This window comes from Drosophila willistoni, unplaced genomic scaffold, assembly GCF_018902025.1.
Source record: "Drosophila willistoni isolate 14030-0811.24 unplaced genomic scaffold, UCI_dwil_1.1 Seg153.1, whole genome shotgun sequence".
Lineage (NCBI taxonomy): Eukaryota > Metazoa > Arthropoda > Insecta > Diptera > Drosophilidae > Drosophila > Drosophila willistoni.
The window spans coordinates 26,034-42,011 of NW_025814115.1; the positions used below are offsets into that span (position 1 = coordinate 26,034).

Here is a 15,978-nt window from a genome sequence, read left to right on the forward strand (position 1 = left end):
ATGAATGACGTCAGATTCTCTGGAGCTCCATCATAATTTGCCACCTGTCTTAACGAAGACAGTGCTTGATTGAGGTGGGCTTCGGTGAGATCTACAGCCATTTTATTTCTTTTTTTTTTTTTGTTTTAGTGGTGTTTTATTTTTTTTGATTTTCTGGGTTTTAGTGATGTTTTGTTTTGTTTTTTTTTTTTTTTCTGGGTTTTAGTGATGTTTTGTTTTGTTGATCTTCTGGGTTTTTTGTGGTGTTTTGTATATGTTATTGGGTATTGGAGTTGGATATATGACTGTATACTCAATTTGGTTTTAATTTTTTTGAAAATTTCCAAAGACATAATAAATGTTGAAAATTTCCACCAATTTATGACATCCCCAGACGATTTTCCACCTAAATGATGATTAAATGACCGACTGTGCTTAGATTCCCTTGGATGCAGATATAAATATATATATATGCGGATACAAACAAACTTACATATACGAGGAGATACATTTTCATTTAGCGTCGACAAAAGACATGAAATCTAAATCTAGTTGCAAAATTATTTTAATTATTTACTGACAGCCGTGACACATCAGTCAACACACAAAAAAATAAAACGAAACGAAAAACGTAAAAAGTAACGAAAATATTCACCTAAAAGAAGTGATCCGTAACATGGCCCTAGTCTCAAAGATCTTGTGGGAGCAGGCCAATTACATATTCTTTCTCTCTTTTCTCAAGCTCTCAATGTATTAGCTCTAATAAGTTTTCATATTAGCCAACGTAAAATCCGTCAATATTTATTTCAAATCTTCTTGTTTACTACGAAATAACTGGAGAACTTTAAATGCTTAATACTCTAGAGTTAGAAAAGGACAAATTTATTTAAAATGTTCATTACTTTAAGTTTAAGTTTAATAACATGATCAAAAATTTTTTCGAAAATTCTTAGAAATTGTTGAGATATAAATAAATAAATGAACATTTAAAGGGTGTGTTTTATATGCTCCTAAAGATAATACCAAACAAATTGTTATTCCATGGTTTTTTCCCCAAAATTGTTTATTTATTTATTGGAACATTTTACTTTTTTAATTTGTAATTTTTTAAAATTAGTGAATAGAAACATCTTATCATCACTTATATATGTATATATATCTATAATGAATTTCTCCGCTGTAGTACAATTGAATATATAAAATAAATTATTTAAATATATTAAAGATGAATAAGAAGCAAATGATCTGCCAAGAAACTATTGAATCATTTCATATAAAGTTTAATTAGAAAAAGTGCCCTTGGGCACCATCAGAATTACGGCAAAGGGCTTCGCCTCAAGTAGGCTAATGCCCAGGGCTACATTAACATTAGAAAAAATGGCTTATGTTCCACTTCGCGGATTTATGCCATCCTGATGCGCACTGTCGTCACACTGATCGGACGCCAGCAGGGAAGTCAGACCAAGATGAAGGATGAAGTACGTAAGGGATTAATTGCTGCCCGACAGTTGGCCCAGTTGGATAATTACAAAGCCAAGGTGATAAATCATATTGCTATTGAGCAATTTTGATAGAAACAACATATTATTTTCTTCATATTTCAGACGCACGCTCTGCGTCGTTTTTTTTTTTTTTAACTTTCAAGATTAATATCGTAAGTTGATTAAAACAGACGTTTCCATTGCCAATCAAAATTGCATAGATGTGAAGAAAAAATTTTCTATATTAACATATCGCGGAATTGGCTGTAATAATTGTATGAATTTCACGTGGAAGAAGACTTTTCAATAATCCTCATTCAAAACAGGGCTGAATATGTTTTAAAGCAACTTTTCCATAATTCAAAATATAAATGTGTAACTAAATTGTGCTTTCTCGTTTTTTTGATCTTCTAGATAGTCCTTTTTATTTTTTGTGGTTCAGTTCTCTATTCAATTCGCAAACAAAGTGTTATAAATCTGAAGCAAGGTTGACAAGAGGTTAAAAATGATTAATTACATTTTCATTTCCGTTTTGATTTGATTTTTCATTCATGCCACTTCTCTTATCCACTTGTTTTTTTAAGAATTCTGATGTCATTTTCTTTCAGTGTTTATTGCAAATCTCCTTGAGCAGATATCTCTTGATTGGTTGGAGAATTCGTAAAGATATATGTATATATTATGTAGCGTTGATTTAATGATCGTTACTATATTTATTTATTTATTTATTAATATTTGAATTGTTTGATGACAATCGAGTTCAATATATGGTTAAGATTTAAACATACTTATAGAAATAACACTGGACTACTTATGGACCTTGAGCTGGCTTCTTGTTCTCCTCCTGAATTCGTTTTATATTTTTAACTGCCTCCATTCGTATTTTCTTTCTGCGTTTTGCTAGTTATTCGATTAGAAGATCATCGAGTAAGGTTTACATCCTCTGATCTACGCATGTCAATACCAGTTAGGATTTTAAAAGGAGCTATCCTAGTACTTCTAGGTGCCGTATCGTTGATGATTTGCTGAACTTTCCCTACGTATTCATACCATGAAGCTGGAGTATCTAAACTCATTTTAGCTAGCATTGGAATAACAATCTTGTGAATCCTTTCAACCTGCCCATTTCCTCGCGGTACTCCGGTGGTAATCAATAAATGCACGATGTCGTGATCCTCGCAATACTTTTTGAAAATGTGCGATGTAAAAGCCGCGCCTCTATCAGATATCAATCGTACTGGGTTCCCAAAATTTGTTGCTTGAACTTCTAAACACCGTATCATTTCATCTACGCCTGTGCTCCTAGTGGGATACAACCAAACGTACTTAGAAAAACTATCTATAATAACCAACAAGTAATTATATCGTTTTGTAAGTTCCATTGGTCCAGTGTGATCAATATGGTAAGAACAAATAACAATACACTCCACACAACTATGTACAACACGAATAACCTTATCTCTCAATTCGGGAATATTTTGACGGAAAAATGACCCTGGGTATGTGCAAGTCTAATAATCTCATGTTCCATTGCCAACGACGTGCCTCATTTGAGTACCTGATCGATGTACGATAACATAATCAAAATCCTGAAGATACATAGCCCAACGAGCAACTCTCAAAGGAACATCTTTATTTTTCATGGTCATAGCGAATGCGCTACAATCAGTAACTATGGTGAATCGAGATCCTAGGACATAAACATGCCATTTGGTTAGTGCTCCAATTATAGCAAGCTCTTCGAGTTGGTAAGAATGATACCTTTCTTCGCACAACTTTGTCTTACGACTCATATACTAAGACAACTGGAGACGCGTACTCAGAAGTACTAGTTTTAATTATTTTCTCTGCTAGCCATTCTTGAATTTGTTTATCAACGATTTCCTGATCACAAAGGGCTAAACGTCTCGTGTGCTGATACACAGGTATTTCGTCGCTCAATATAAATTTCATGCTTACTGGTGCGTTTGCATTTCTTTTTAGCTGGTAGTTTCGAATTCATTTCTCTACTTCCCCTTTTATCAAATGGCTCTAATGCGAAAGATTTATGTCTAGACTCTTATCCCTGTCTTCAATATTTGTGATGAAGATATTTCCAATCTCCCCTGCCCACTGAATATCTGACTCATGTTGTTCTCTCTTTGGCATACTATGGGTGCGACAGACTTCTATATCGTTGCGCATAGCAAACTTAGATCCATTTGCTGTTACATTTATATTGACAGTGTTCAATATCGTTTGACCCAGTATAGCATCAAAACTTATGTCCTGATCTGGCACTACATGGAATTCTATGTTCATAACTAAACCATCCACTTTCACTGGTGTTATAAAACTACCGAAAGTCAACACTTTACAGTCGCCAATTACTGTTAAGTGTCTAGCTCCGCCTAATAACGGTTTCGATCCAATCATTAAATAAATATTTCTTCGCATAAGACATAAACCAGCGCTAGTATCTACGAGTCCTTTAAATATAACGTTAGAATGTACGATGTCTTTAAGTTCTTACCCTGACGGAGTATCTTCATTTTGTACCACGTTTGAATTTCTCTCGTATTTAATTGGATTTTCTAGTTTGCACTGTGCCATTCGATGTCCAACTTTACCACATTTGAAACACTTTTGATTGTTCTTTGGACAGTCTCGTCTGATATGTGATGTATCACCGCAACCATAACATTTCCGATTCTTAGATGTATCAATTATTTTACCCTGATTAATCTTTCCTCCTGACTGAGCCTCAAACTTGTTTAACGACTTGTGTGAAGCACGAACTTTCTGATACGTTTCTATTTAAAACTTTAGTTCTTCTAGATTCCTGGCTTGAATAGCTTTATTTACTTGTGAGTCTGGAATGCCCTTTACAAAGTATTCTATCAAGCTCCCATCGTCCAAACTCACTGGTTTGGCAATTTCCATTAAAGCATACAAATATTCATGTAAAGTCTCCTCTCTTTTCTGAGAACGTTGCGATAATATTTTATGAATCACAGCTGCTGATCGTTTCGAACCAAATTCTTTGCGCAGTGCTGCTTTTAATGTCTCGCAATTGTTTTTACCAAGTTGACTCCGAATAAATGATTTAGCTGCTGCAGCTAACAACTGTTTGGCGTTTATAAAGGACTGTAACTTGTACCATTGTACTGTAATAGCACACTCTTCTATCTCTTGTACCCACAAATCAATGTCGGGACTACCTGAGCCGGAAAAATAGGATACACTGCCCTCAACATCTTTTAAGGTGTACCAAGATCGACTACAATTGTTTATGGGCAATTCGCCTCTAGCTGTAACTACTGATTCTACTTCTTCATCCTCGCTATCTTGGTCTTGAATATCGTAATGAGTAAGAAGTCTATTCTGTAGATCACGTTTTCTTCCCACTGTGCTTAGGTTCAATTCGGCCAACTTATTTCGCAAATCTGCGACTCGCAATGCCATAACCTCGTCAAGCTCCATATTAAAATATTTTCTTTTGTTCAATACCAATAATTAATGCTAAGGTTAGTTTTAGTAAATTCAATTAAGGTTAGAACTATCTATATCATATAGTCCCCAAAAAATTTACCCAAGTCCGCTCCTGTCCCACGAAGTCTTCGTTTAATTTCTGCCAGCAGGTTGTCTGTCCTCTTCTAACGTTTTGTCTCTTGCCGCGTCCAGCTTCTGCCTCTGGTTACCTCTGCCTCTGTCGACGTTTCACTTCGCGCTACGCCCAGCTTAGCGTCTGCCAACGGGTTGCCCCTGCCTCTGCCGACGTTTCACCTCGCGCTACACCCAGCTTTGCCTCTGCCGACGTTTTGCCGCACGCTACGTCCAGCTTTGCCTCTGCCAACAGGTTGCCTCTGCCTCTGCCGACGTTTTGCCTTTGCACAGTGGTTCAAAGTTTGAAAGAAATGTTCATAAAATGATGCCGAGTGTTTAGAATATTTTTTTTTGATTTTGGATTTGTTAATCTTTGAATATGAATCGTTATGCGGTAAAGTTTCGAGCTATATTTTTTTTTAGAAATTACAAATTAATAATCATTTATTTAATTAATTAATCATTTATGAAATTGTAAATTTTCTTATATATTATAGAATCGTTTTGGGTTTATTTTATGACTTAACTTTGTTCTCAGAGATACTACTGAATGAAATATTAGATTTTAAGAAACGAATGATTGTGGAAAATTTAATTTAAGTGAACAATAATGATATTTATAATGAGGTTGAATGATCTGCCCAGTTGCAGATGGTACAAAACTCCAATGCTCAATTGCATGTGGAGTGGTGTAAGGAAAAAAAAGTCTTCTCCTCTTCGATTTCCAGAAAGAAGTCATTTTTATATTTAGTTTTCATGAGTTAGAAGCTCTTCATGAGCCATGTAACAGAAGCCTTTAGAACATGTTAATGTAAATACAGTGGTAGAAATTCCGATAATTTTAAACAAATAATATAAGAAATTGAAGAAATTGATAAGAATTGAATCGATGACGTCTCCTCCAACATACTCCCCCATTGAAGGATGAAGTATGACTCCTTCAATTTATAAAACGTCATCTCTTAAAGGCAATGGAGAAAGTTTGCAGATTGGGCGACGAATAATTCCTTTCTTGGTGCGAACATCGGCTACTCTGACCCTTCCATCTACACCAAGTATGGCTTCGACCACACGACCAGTAATCCAGTATTGCGGTGGAAGATTGTCTTCATGGATGAGAACTAATTGATCCTTTGCTATGTTGTTTTCGGGATGCAACCACTTAGAGCGTTCTTGTAATTGATGTACATAGTCGCGCTTCCAGAGTTCCCAGAAGCGTTGCTTGAGATAGGTCACCCTTTGCCAACGAGATAGATAAGAAAGTTTTGAGTCATTTACTACCGGTTCAGGGATCGCTTGCAGTGAACATCCGATCAATCAGTGTGCTGGCGTCAGAGCCTCCCCGTCTTTGGGATCATGGCTGTGAATGGATATTGGACGGGAATTTAATATCGCCTCCACTTCAGTTGCAATCGATTGAAGCTCTTCATATGTGAAATGAGAAGAGGTCAAATTTTTGATGAGCAGAGTCTTCATTGACTTTACTGCGGCTTCCCATAAGCCTCCAAAATGGGGAGCACGCGGTGGAATGAAATTGAATTCAAAGCCGGCATTTCGACTAAATTCCCCCAGATTTTTTGCATTGAGTTCTGAACAGAATTGCCATTTGAAGCCTTCAAGTTGCGAACATGCTCCGACAAAGTTGGTGGCAATGTCACAATAAATCCTTTTGGGTATGCCACGTCGTCCGATGAATCGCTCCAAACAGAGAATAAAATTATTAGCAGATAGGTCAGCTTTTGAAGAAAAGCAAACAAATATATGTTTTGTAAGGAACTTTGCTTCGAATGCGGTACGACGTAAGAAATGGTCCACATAGATCCATTCCGCATATCAGAAACGGGCGTTCGGCCAGGAGACGGTCAGCTGGGAGGTTACCCATGATTTGTCGCATTACGACAGGTTTGTAATGATAGCAATGTGTGCAACTTCTAACAACCTTTCGGAACAATTCGCGAGCATTTACAATCCATAATGTTAGTCGCAGAATCGCTATCAGAACCTTAGCTCCCGCGTGAAGGTTTCGCAAGTAAATATCTTCAATATATTTATAAGTGAAATTATGAGTCTTCGGAAGCAATAACGGCATTTTAGCGTCCAATGGTATGTCAGCCATTGCAAGACGGCCTCCAACACGGATAAGTCGAATATTTTGAGAACCTATCTGTTCATTTGAGATGAATGGATTTAGCTTTTGAAGCTCCGGCTTCAGACTTCGTCCTGCTTGTAAGTCCTTTAGTTCTTTCGCAAACACATCACTCTGAATGGAAGAGATTATATGATTAAGAGCCAATTTAAATTCTTCTACTGAAATGCTTCTTGTAGCATTTATCATATTATTGCGGTTAATAGAAAACTCGTAAAACGTATGCTAAGACTCTCACAATCATACGAAACGATGATAGTCTACTAATGATCTGCTCAACTATGCTCTTTTCTTTATAACTAGTGCTACATTTCAATACAAGTGTGTTTTGCAATTCTAATTCTTTGGGCTCGAAATCTGTCTTTCTTTCAGATTTCGGCCAATGTAATGCAAGTGTTAAGAACCTTGGTCCATGAAACCAAATTGTCTGCCTCAAATCGCACGCTTCACAGCCACGTGAAACAATGTCGGCTGGATTATCCTTTCCAGGCACCTGACTCCAAATGATATCCTGCGATTGAGCTTGTATGGTTGATACGCGATTGGCAATAAAGCTTTTTAGAGTTGATGGGTGCATTTTAATCCAATGGAGAACGACAGTTGAATCTGTCCAAAAATATGTTTTGCTAAAAAGACCATTTAATTTGTGTTTGATTTTAGTCCATGTTTGGCAGAGTAAAACGGAAGCACAAAGCTCTAAACGAGGTATGCTTTGCGATTGAGTGGGCGCAACTCTCGATCTCGAAATGATCAATGAAGTTACATATTTTCCGTTGTCTAAGACCCTTGCGTATATGCAACATCCGAAAATCCTGGATTTCACACTTATTTTTCGGTGATGTGTTAACAACGATTTACGCGAACCATGTCAAGATTAGATAAATCCCATTAGATAAGTCCCAGTCCAAGCACTCGATCCACAAGTCTTGGATCAAGATTTTGTAGCGTACTACGTCTGTAGCGAAATAATCCTAGCAGATCATAGAGCCTGGCCATGATCGATACTATTCTTCGCTTTGTTGGTATTGCAGTTAATTGAAGATCAAATCGAAATAATATAAGATCTTCAGTTGGCAGCCACGACATGCCAAGAGCCTTGGTGACATCACTATTGAGATTATATTCATAATCTGTTGGTGCCCCACTAAAATTCCACTTTGTCAATTCTAAGCCTGCCTTGGAGAGCAATTTGGTAACTTCATTCGTCTTAGCATTGAGATCTTCTATTGAGTCAGATTGAGTCCATAAAGTAGATCGTCGACGTACATATCCTCAGCTAATACAGCAGCTCCAATTGGAAACAACTCCTTATACGTCTCTGATAAAAACTTTAAGGACCTGATTGCGAGAAATGGAGCGCACGACAACCCATAGGTAACAGTATTCAATTGAAATAATTGAATAGGTTCTTGCGGTGACTTTTTCCACAAGATTTGTTGGAAACTTCTATCCTCAGGTGCGACGAGAAATTGTCTGTACATTTTTGTTATGTCAGCTGTAATAGCATGGCGATACAAACGAAACGAGAGTAATGTTAGGATTAGATCTTGTTGAATAGTAGGACCAACCATGAGAATATCATTTAATGATTTATTTGATGATGATTTAGACAAAGCGTCAAATACTACGCGAAGTTTAGTTGATGAGCTCTGCGGTCTAAGGACACAATGGTGAGGAATAATGTAATGATTTCCCGATTGCAAATTATCTAACGAAGCCTCCATGTGATTCAACTTAAGATATTCATCTAAAAAATCGATGTACATTTCCTTTAATTGGTGTTGAGATGCAAGCCGTCTTTCGAGTTGAAGAAAACGTCTTTTTGCACAGGACAACGAGTCTCCAAGTTGTTCAGGAGATTCCTTGAAAGGCAACCAAACCTGTATGCGCCCTGAATCCAGGAATTGTGTGTACACCTGAAAGTGAGTTTCACATGCTTGTTCTTCTGAGGTTAACGAAATATCTTAATTTTTCCATGTGTTTCATCCATTTTCCAAAACCTTTCTAATAATATGTTAAGGTCCTGCTGTTGCGTTAAATTACAAGTGTAGTGTTGAGTTGATTGAGGTTCAGCAATCTTACACCCGACGATCCATCCTAATGCAGTTTCCACTAGATGAGGAAGACCAATTCCTAAACTAATTTTACCAGTCTTAAGTAGATCAAAAAACTCCTTTACGCTAAGCAATAAATCTACCTTTATGGGCTTATAAAAGAATGGGTCGGCTAACTCAATTTCTTTGGGAATGGCCCAATTTGACACATCTAGTCTCTCTTCAGGCTGAGGTAGAGATATAGATTTAGTCACGATAAACTCCATATTCCATTCATCTGGAGATATTCTTGAACGAATTTTGGTAGATACGGAATGTTTCATATGTGTACGTATTTCACCGATTCCAGCAATCTCATAATGATCGTAACGAAAAGCCTTTTGGCTAATTCTTCAGTTATAAAGGTAAGCTCAGAGCACGAGTAATGCTCTTGCGAGCTGAAACCCACCAAGTATGTCTTGAATAAAAACTATTGCTGTTGGAAGTAATCCCCGCCGAGCGTGGCGAGTCAACATTGATGTTGCAAATGTTTTACTTTCGTCATGTGTATTATGAATGATTTGTTGCGATTGATTATGAATAGAAGGTCCATCTAGTTGATAATTTCCCTGGACATTTGAATCCTTATGCATGTTTGTGTGATGTAAACCTACACAATGACGACATGTATTCAATAAAGGACACTTTGAGGCTGGATGACCCTTATTGAGGCAATTCAAACAAAATGACGCTGTTTTAACAATCTTAAATCGCTCAATAAAAGGTAGCGAATTAAAAACTGGACAGAATGCTAACCTATGCTCAGTTGACTGACATTGAATGCATCTACTTTGGGCAGCAACAAATACTTTGGAAGTACTATGAATTTTGTCTCTGACTGGTCTTTCCTCTTGTCGGTTTCGCAGATACCCTTCCAAATACTGACAGTGTCGACTGAGAATTTGATAACAGTCCAGGCCCAGTCTGGCAATTTATCATATTCTTGAACGCGATCGTATGCTTGTTTGGATTCAAGATCAATTTTTGACATAACAATGTGAATAAGTACTGCGTTTAATTCATCAGCTTCAGACCCAGACAACAATGATCCGCGTAGAGCTGAAACCGTATCCAAAATTGTACGTAGGGTAACAGCGTCTGCCTTTTTCATGCTAGCAATGTTAAATAACTTGAAATATGTTCTACGAAAATAAGAACTTGCTTGTCATATCGCTCGTTGAGGCGATCTAGGGCCTTGGGATAATTTTCGTCTGATACTTGAAATGGCGAAACTACGCTTAGAGCTTGGCCAGATAGACAACTTATTAGATAGTTGAATTTGTCAACATTGGACAATGAGTTGTCTTCATGTACCATGTTTGTAAATGAAGTAATAAATTTTTTGAATTCCCCATATTTGCCGTCGAATTTAGGTAATTTGAGGGATGGAAGCCGATTATGATGTGCCCCATGATAAGTCGATCAATTAAAGAAATTAAGTTCTTCTGGTTTTTCCTTTTTACTTGCGTCAATGCGCCGTAATATGATTGCCTTTGTTTCGATAAAAAGATTTTCTATCTCTGCCCGATTCGTGTCTGCTGGATCTAGCTTCTCAATATTGGTTAGAACTTGTAATGCTTGTTTAAAATACGACTCAATAATTTGAGACTGACAATCTAATATAATAGGATCATTTTCAAGATCGATTCTAGCTCTTAAACTATGAATATTAGATTGCAGTTGATTCCGTTGTTGTCTGAGAGGTAGAAGCTGCGTTTCATTTGGTGGAGACATTTTGGGCCCTTAACGAAAGAAATGTAGAAAGTTAGAAATGAATTAAACGTGAGCTAAACGAATTCTAATTTTAATAAAAACACTCAAATGCATTAAGTTTCGCTCAAGAGCTTAATACTCACTCCGCTGTGCTTAATACTTAGCACGTGTTAAAGCTTACGAGTGTTTTACATGTGAGTGTAAAGCATGTGAAAGCTTCACGATCGCTAATGAGTGGTAATTGAGTCAAAATTTGAGTGGAAATTGATACTGTAAATGCACACACTCAAGTTGACTTAGGTTATGATAGGGCTCCACGTAAATGTCCACGATGATATGTCTTGCAAAGGCCAATGATGAAGAAGTCCGATGACGACTATCCAAGATGATTATGTAATGATGACGAAGTCCAATGATGAATGTGATGATGATGTAAGCTGAAAAGTCCAATGATGACTGTCCAAGATGATGTAACGATGAATGCAATATAATGAACGAATAAACGAATTTATATAGTTTTTAAGTTTTTATGTTGGGACTTGCGAAGTGCAAGGTCCTGTCACGGTCGCCAATGTTTGATCTGGCCAGTTGCAGATGGTACAAAACTCCAATGCCTAATAGCATGTGGAGTGGAGTAAGGAAAAATAAGTCTTCTCACCTTCGAATTCCAGAAAGAAGTCAATTTTATATTTCGTTTTCATGAGTTAGAAGCTCTTCATGAGCCATGTAACAGAAGCTTTTAGAACATGTTAATGTAAATACAGTGGTAGAAATTCGGATAATCTTAAACAAATAAAATAAGAAATTTTAATATATACAAATCTAAGTTAACAATGACGTCTCCTCCAACAGAGGTAATTTTCCAATTTTTCTTTTTGGGCAATCTAATGTGAATAAGGACGTTTTCTTTGGGATTTTCCACTAGCGCTGAAACGAAAATCATGGTAGGGTGGGTAGAGAGCGCGGCTGTAAATACACATATGCAGCCAACACTAGGACTATTTTCTTCTAGTCTTTTCTCTCTATTCTATTTCGAGTTTCAGCACAGGGACTTTATTTAAAGTTGCTGACGTGTGAGTGGGTGAAACACATTCATCAAAGAACCACTCCAGCCGATTGTCATGCTAGCCGCATTAAGAGTCACGCAGATGAATTGTGTTAACATCAAGATAGGCCTCACACAATAACGTATAGTTGCCGATTCAATGGTTGGTAAGCCTTTGTGGTTTCGTATTTATGGATATTTAGTTGCCCATCAACAGCATTGAGACTTTGTACGTTACAGTAATTTTTGGCGCCCGACTGAGGGGCCTATTCTAATAGGTGCAACTCAAAAAAAGAAATTAAGATTTTTTTTAGAGAATGGAACTATGGGATTTAGAGGCAAGAGACTCCAACCCAACCGCTTAAAAGAAACCTATGTAAATTTCAATTTCCCGTTACTAAGCAAAAAAAAAAAATAGTAACAGAACGCAGATATCAAGAGTAGTCCATAGTGATAAATTAAATTATTACTCCCGAATTCACTTAGAGTAACCTGAAACGAAAAATTATTTATAAATTGATTTCAAAAAAAAAATATCAAAGAAGCTAACATCAGCTATGCCGAAGTTTATATACCCTTGCAGTCCTTGGTAATAATAATTTTACATGTTCAAAATTTGTTTTCTGCAAATCAATTCATCAATATACAAACAAAACAATTTTACTCTATATTTTACAATTTGTTCTTCTTCTTCTCTCATTCCCAAAGCAAAGCAACGCACGCATACACATACAGTTCATGTAGCGTTGCGTCTGTGTGTGTATGCATGTACTCTGTTGATGACGAAAGACGTAGTAGACAACAAGCAGCGCTGCCGGCAGATCTGGGAGCAGAGCCTATTATTATATTGACTGTACCTTGTCATCACATATGTAAATTTCATAGCATACTCCGATTTTTATGAAAATGTTTCTTCTAGTTCTTCTAGAGCTATATGATATAGTGGTCCGATCCTGATGGTTTTCATATATATTTTTTTCATATATTTGTCTAGATTTCGACCTTATTGAAGTTAATCAAAAATTTGTTTGAGCAGGCTTCAGGTCAATCTTACTGATTTATTTGTAAGACTTTAAATCATAGGCAGCACAAAAGGTGAGCAGGTTGTCTGTATAGCTATTTCAAGAACCACCAAGTTCTATCATCAGCAGACTTCGCTAAAGAATCCACAATTGTAATGGCCATACCATATCTTCAACACTAAAACTAGTTGGGAATTACATTGCCAACTAAATGAAGCGAAAAAAGAACGGCAAAGCTTGCAACTGCAGATTCCACCTTTTTTGTGTGCATACCCATGGGCGCCAGCTGAATTAGTGTAAAGGGCTTCGCCTTAACCAACTAATCGTCGCGCCCAAATATTTTGTAATAGTATATTGTACTATATGCAAAAAAGGGGGTTTTTACACTTTTATAAAAAGGGGGTTTTTACACTTTTATATAGTACAATATACTATTACAAAATATTTGGGCGCGACGATTAGTTGGTTAAGGCGAAGCCCTTTACACTAATTCAGCTGGCGCCCATGGGTATGCACACAAAAAAGGTGGAATCTGCAGTTGCAAGCTTTGCCGTTCTTTTTTCGCTTCATTTAGTTGGCAATGTAATTCCCAACTAGTTTTAGTGTTGAAGATATGGTATGGCCATTACAATTGTGGATTCTTTAGCGAAGTCTGCTGATGATAGAACTTGGTGGTTCTTGAAATAGCTATACAGACAACCTGCTCACCTTTTGTGCTGCCTATGATTTAAAGTCTTACAAATAAATCAGTAAGATTGACCTGAAGCCTGCTCAAACAAATTTTTGATTAACTTCAATAAGGTCGAAATCTAGACAAATACCAAAAACGGAAGGCCCGCCGTTTTACACTTGCTGTAAAAACCCCCTTTTTTGCATATAGTACAATATACTATTACAAAATATTTGGGCGCGACGATTAGTTGGTTAAGGCGAAGCCCTTTACACTAATTCAGCTGGCGCCCATGGGTATGCACACAAAAAAGGTGGAATCTGCAGTTGCAAGCTTTGCCGTTCTTTTTCGCTTCATTTAGTTGGCAATGTAATTCCCAACTAGTTTTAGTGTTGAAGATATGGTATGGCCATTACAATTGTGGATTCTTTAGCGAAGTCTGCTGATGATAGAACTTGGTGGTTCTTGAAATAGCTATACAGACAACCTGCTCACCTTTTGTGCTGCCTATGATTTAAAGTCTTACAAATAAATCAGTAAGATTGACCTGAAGCCTGCTCAAACAAATTTTTGATTTTTTTCATATATATATTTTTCCCTGGTAATCAAAAACCCCGAAAAAAAATTTCAGACCGATAGCTCTTAAGACGGCTGAGTAAAACGCATTCGAACAGACGGACGGACGGACAGACGGACAGACGGACATGGCTATATCAACTCAGCTTCTCATGCTGATCAAGAATATAAATACTTTATGGGGTCGGAAACGTCTCCTTCTGTGCGTTACAAACATCTGACCAATTGTATAATACCCTCTGCAAGGGTATAAAAAAAAGGAAATTTAATAACATTTGGTGGATTTGAAAACGCTATCAAATATTTAAAATGCCATGAACACATAGTGATGAAGATTGCGAGGAGATGTACAAGTTAGAACTGAGTTAGCATGAAATTTATATTCAGCGACGAAATACCTGTGTATCAGCACCCGAGACGTTTAGCCCTTTGTGATAAGGAAATCGTTGATAAACAAATTCAAGAATGGCTAGCAGAGAAAATAATTAAAACTAGTACTTCTGAGTACGCGTCTCCAGTTGTCTTAGTCTCGAAAAAGAATGGTCAGAAGCGTTTATGCTGTGACTACAGGAAATTAAACGAAAAGATTCCTCGTGATAACTTTCCTATGGCTCATATGGACAGCGTTTTAGAAAAGTTACAAGGTGCCAATATGTTTTCAACTTTAGACTTAACAAACAGATTTTTCCATGTACCGGTAGTACAAAGCTCTCAGAAATACACTTCTTTTGTTACTTAGAGTGGACAATATGAATTCCTGTGTGTTCCTTTCGGTATTTCAAATTCACCAGCTGTATTTACAAGATTCATAATGGTTGTGTTAGGAGATTTGATTAAAGCAAGCGATTGTGTAGTCTACATAGACGACATCATCATTCCAAGTACAGGTATCGATGATGGTTTGGCCAAGCTAAAACGCGTACTAGACGTGTCAGGCAATAACGGTTTACGAATTAATTGGAGTAAATGTCAGATGCTGCAATGAAAAGTCCTATTTTTAAGGTATGATGTGGAAAATGGTACCATAACGCCGAGCAAAGAAAAGATTAGGCTGTTTCGAATTTTCCTATCCCAAGTAGCAAAAAGGGGTTACAAAGATTTTTGGGTCTAACTTCCTATTGTAGAAAGTTTATTGAAAGGTATGCAGTAATCGCGAAACCGTTGTCCGATTTAATGCGTAAGGATTCGAAGTTTGAATTCAAACTCGCTTTCGAAGAACTAAGACTAGACTGTGTTGACTAAAGAACTCGTCCTTAAATTGTTTAACCCGAAATTGCAAACTGAAATACATGCGGATGTTTCAAAATACGGATTTGGGGCAGCTTTGATACAAAAGCATCCAGAGGATAATTCATTTCATCCCGTTGAATATATGAGTCGTAAGACAAAATTGTACGAAGAAAGGTATCATTCTTACGAACTCGAAGTGCTTCCTATAATTGGAGCACTAACCAAATGGCGTGTTTATGTCGTGGGATCTCGATTCACAATAGTTACTGATTGTAACGCATGCGCTATGACCATGAAAAAGAAAGATGTTCCTTTGAGAGTTGCTCGTTGGGCTATGTATCTTCAGGATTTTGATTATGTCCTTGTGAATTGATTGTAGTGCCTTCGGCAATGAAACATGAGATCATGGTTGTATCCCACTAGGAGCACAGCTAAAAT

At 37.0% G+C, this 15,978-nt stretch overlaps 1 long non-coding RNA gene across 1 annotated transcript; it reads left to right on the forward strand.

Moving 5' to 3' along the window:
* Window positions 1-1,460: 1,460 nt before the first annotated feature.
* On the forward strand, window positions 1,461-1,763 carry LOC124460912. Its single transcript, XR_006954845.1, has 2 exons — window positions 1,461-1,517; window positions 1,652-1,763. It is a non-coding gene; the product is annotated as an uncharacterized LOC124460912 (long non-coding RNA).
* Window positions 1,764-15,978: the final 14,215 nt, after the last annotated feature.